Source organism: Corythoichthys intestinalis, chromosome 3, assembly GCF_030265065.1.
Source record: "Corythoichthys intestinalis isolate RoL2023-P3 chromosome 3, ASM3026506v1, whole genome shotgun sequence".
NCBI classification, from domain to species: Eukaryota; Metazoa; Chordata; class Actinopteri; order Syngnathiformes; family Syngnathidae; genus Corythoichthys; species Corythoichthys intestinalis.
The window spans coordinates 26,075,543-26,080,650 of record NC_080397.1 but is presented as its reverse complement, the minus strand read 5'-3'; positions in this window follow the sequence as shown (position 1 = coordinate 26,080,650).

Here is a 5,108-nt window from a genome sequence, read left to right as displayed (position 1 = left end):
GGGGGGGTGAGGGGGCTACTTTGTGGTTTTTCACTTATCGCGGCGGGTTCTGGTCCCCATTAACCTAAAAAAACAAGGGATCACTGTATTATGACTATTATCTTATAATATGGGGACTTTTACCCCTCGTAGTATTTCAATAGATAACTTCATTCTGCTAATATGGCAATTTTTTTCCTTGTAATATGACTTCAATCGCAATATTACAATATGTGACTTTATTCTCGTATAACAATGTATGACTAATTTCTTGTAATATTGTGACTTAAAGCTTGTAATATTACATTTTTCTCATAACTAGGGATGTCCCTGATCTGATCAGGTGATCGGAAATCGGGCCGATTGCGACATTTCTCGGATCAGAATCGGGTGAAGTGGATCAGGTTTTTAATTTTCGTTTTTAAAATATATTTGTTAAGGGCTAGAAGTAGCAAAATAATCCAGAAATACAATGGTATTGGCAAAAGAAAACATGCGTTTCATTCTCCGCAACACTCCCGGAAAAAGCGGAAGAAGCACTAATTGGTCAAAACAGCACCATCGTATGGCGCTAGTCGCACATGGCCAATTGCCAGGGCGCCTATCGCCCTTCCAACGCGATGAGCATACAACTCAGTGGATGGTGTGAACGCAGCTTAAGCACTGACATTGTATCAAACGCTCACTGGAGATCTGGCAAGGACACTTCATATTAGGGGTTAGCAATAAAGCCTAAAAATAAAATGTTTTTTTTTTTCCTACCAAGAATTTGATTGACATTTTTTCCCTATCAAAGTCAATGCAATGGTATTCAATTGAAGTCATAACTAGCTTATATCTCAAGCCATTTTGAAAAGATGATTCTGATCAATGTTAAAGCATCTTTTTACTCATTGGCTGTCATTGACGGCGCTAGTCGTCCAAGTGTGAGGGTCGGCACCAAACGAATGAAAAACGATGTCCTCTACAATGGCAACTAAATGTGATTTCTAGTGACATTGCTCGTGAATATTTTCATGTTCCTTGTTTTGAGGGCACGTCCTGTTAAATTCCAAATGACTTGCTGTTGATTTTAGGTCACTTCCTGTTAATTTTGGAACATTGCAGGTTGATTCTGGGTTAGCTGTTGACATAGGCGGAGTTTGACTTTTGGAGCAAGGGAGGCACAACATATTGATGTCCCAGAAACACACTGTAAGCAATAAAATTAACTTACAAGAATATTTATAATAAGTTGACAATGAGCGTTTTTTGTTTCCCATCATTCTTGAGGGGAAATCTAAATCGGGCTGCTTAGGCAGTACTTTTCGCCAAGATCGCCAACCATTGAATATGGTACGCCCGCCGGTGTCGTGCCAATGTAGTTACCCCAGTCAAAAACTGTATCCCCTGGGCGGAGCCATATGGAGGTAGATTTGTGTCTTTATTATTCAATCTAAAAAAAAGTTGCTTCAATTAAAATATATATTTTCAATTTAAAAAAAAGTCGCTTCAATCAAAAAAAATGTTTTTTAATGCAAAAATGAATTTGAAAATAAAAAAAATGCACGTGAAAGGTTTTTCTCTTTGATTTTTTTTTTTTTGATTGAAGCAACTTTTTTTTTTATTAAAGAAATGTTGATTTGTGTTTGGGCCACATTTTGGCTAAGACGTTTTTGTCTATTATTCAATCAAAAAATAAGTGGCTTCGAAAATGTATATTTTCAATAAGAAAAATCACATCAATTAAAAAAAAAAAAAATCCAATCATAGAAAACGTCTTTGAATGCGAAAAAATATTTGAGATTGAAAAATTTGCATTTGAACACTTTTTCATTGAAAAAGTTTTATTTGATTGAAGCAATCCTTTTTGTGTTTGGACCATATTATGGGTAAGACATCTGTGTCTGAATCATTCAATCCCCAAAAAAGTTGCTTCAATCAAAAAAAATATTTTCAAAGAAAAACATAATTTGAAAAATAAAATGGCCCTCCCCTAATTAAAAAAAAAAATTATATGCAAAGAAAAATGACAGTCTAAGGTGCTAGTTACATGATCTGTTCGAAAAATAATTTTGACCCATTATAAAAAATTTTTTTGTTCATTCATTTTTGTTGCTGCTTTATTGCTTTACAACTTTTATATATACTATATAGGAAAGTCAATTTCATGCAATGACACTTTTCGGCCACCAGCCCCCCCTTTAAAATCTGATTATGGCTGTTGATTTTGAGACCACTTTCTGTTGATTTTGGGTCACTTTCTGGTAATTTTAGACATTTCCAGGTAGGGATGTCCCAATCCGATAACGTGATCGGCAATCGGGCCGATCGCGCCATTTTTTTAGAAGATCAGAATCGAGTGAAAAGGATCAGGTTTAGGTTTTTATTCAAAACGGGGATGGCGTGGCTTAGTGCCCTGATGAACTCACCTAAGTATCTTTGAGCAAGATACTGAACCCCACATTGCTCCTGGTGTTGCGTCACCAGTAGGTGGATGGCGATGTAGTGCAGAGCGCCTTGAAAGGTGGAAAAAGCACTATACAAGTATAACACCATTTACCTAAAGTTAAGTTTTTCTTCTTCAAGCACGTACAGTGCCACAGCCTCTCATCTTCCCTCCTGCAAAGCAGTGCGACTAGACTGCTTTTCTTGGTCACCAGTGCAGGTAGCGTTTGGTACTTAATGTTAAAGATCATTGACAATTGTGGAAGGTTTCTCTGGCAAGAGAAGCCAAGGTAGCTTTACAATGAAAGGCATAAATGTGTAAATCATCATTAAACCTGCAGCCCAGTCTGAAGTGTGCTGTGGCAACTCATTCTTTGTTTAATGTGAGAGGCTTTTCTTGGCAGTGTGAGTGTCAAAGCATGAGTGAGTGGACTCGCTCAAACAAATTATAGGATTGTTATAGAGAGTGGTTAAAAGTATGGCGTTAAAGGTGATGCAATAAAAAAATCCAATATTGTTCAGGCCTATCTCAAATAGAGCTATTCAAGTTGTCTGTTCTTCTAGCTTTAATATCGCAAATCGCAATGCTAGTTTTTTTTTTTCAAGATCATTCAGGCCTAATTTATATGAATTATTTTTTTTTACTTTTTAAGGGCTGAAAATTAACACAATAATTCAGAAATACAATGGCATTTCCAAAAGACAGAAGTACTGTAAAAAGTACAGTACTGTAACATGTTTGGATTGTTTAAAAAAAAAAAAAAAAAAAAACTTTCAGGACTGTATCTGCAGATTCTCAAAATCAGGTGACTTGGACCCTGGTGCGAAAATATGTGATCAGGACATCCCTATTTCCAGGTCATTTCCTGTTCATTTTGGAGCATTTCGGGTCCTTTTTCTGTTGATTTTGGTCACTTCCTGACAATTTTGGGCACTTCCAGGTCATTTCCTGTTGATTTGGGGTATTTTCTGGGTCACCTGTGGATTTTGGGGTCACTTTCTAGTAATTTTAAGCATTTTCAGGCGAATTCCTATTGATTATGGATCATCTCTGGGTTGGCACCTTTTGATTTTGAGGCCACCTCCTGTCGATAATGGCAGGGCATGGCAAATTTATTTATATACCACAATTCAACACAAGGCAATTCAAACTGCTTTACATCACATGAAGATCATAAAAATCACAGTAACATCAATAGAATGTAAAAACAATCGAAATAGGGAATAAAATTATACATAAAAATCACATTTAATCACGAATACAATAGATAAATACTACTACTACTGTCAATAATTGAATTCAGCAATGGAGATAAGCACAAGAGGAATAGAAAGCAAATAGATTGAAATATATAGACATTTATGGATATGAAGTGCTAAACAAAAGCGTTTTTAGCCCTGATTTAAAGGATCTAACAGTTTGAGCATACTTCAGACCTTCAGGTAACTTTTTCCAGAGGTGAGGAGATTAGTAACTAAATGCTGCCTCACCCTGCTTGGTTCTTGGAACATACAGGAGACCGGTTCCAGACGACCTTAGGGGTCTAGATGTTTCATATAAATCTAACAAATCAAGCATGTATTTTGGTCCAAGGCCATTAAGTGTTTTGTAGACGAGCAGTAGTATTTTATAATCTATCCTTTAACTCACTGGAAGCCATTGCAACGATTTCAAAACCGATGTAATGTGGTCCAGTTTCCTTGTATTTGTGAGAACTCTGGCTGCAGCACTCTGTACTAGCTGCAGCTTCCTGACTGATTTTTTATCAAGACCTGTAAATATACTGTTGCAATAGTCCAAATCTGCTGCTTGGGTCACTTCCTGATCATTTTAGGCATTTCAGTGTCCTTCCTTTGGATTTTGAGGCATTATTTCTTCTTTTTTTAGCCCGAATCCCTGTTGATTTGAGGGTGGGGGACACTTCCTGTTGGTTTTGGTCAATTCGTGGTCGGTCATTTTAGGCCAGTGGTGTCCAAACTTTTTGCAAAGGGGGCCAGATTTGGTGCGGTAAAAATGTGGGGGCCGACCTTGGCTGACGTCCTTTACGTAGATCAATATATTTAAGCAAATTTTAGCAAGCCATTCTGGTTGTTACATTTGCTTTATTATTTATATTAATAATTTTAACAATCTAGCAACTGGCCTTTGTGGCGTTCTCTTTCAACTCTCGGGCTCTTGCAAAATACTGCTGTTGTGAAGTTAAACTGGCTTCAAGTTGCTTCAACTTTTCTTTGCGTATCTTCCCTATAATCTTGTCGTGCATGTCAGCGTTTCTTGTTTGGTAATATCGCCTCACATTGAACTCTTTAAAAACAGCGACTGCCTTTTTTTCAAATGAGGCAGGCACAGTTGTTGTGTATTTTAGTGAAGAAATAGTCCAATTTCCACCTGTCCTTGTAGCGTCGGCTGTCGCAGTCAACTTTCTTTTTCATGTTGATTGTCGCCATTTCAGGAAATAGAGGGTCACACGGGGTGATGTTGCTCAGAGTGTTGCTGCCTTTTAGTGGGTAGATGAGGAGCAGCATTTAGTCTGTAAGCTACTTCATATGCTGGTAGCAGTACTGCTGACCAATTTATCAAGTCTGTGTGCGGGCCAGACGTTATTGATTTTATGACAGAGGCTGGGGGCCGAATGAAATTTGACAACGGGCCGCATTTGGCCCCCGGGCCGGACTTTGGACAAGTCTGTTTTAGGCATTTC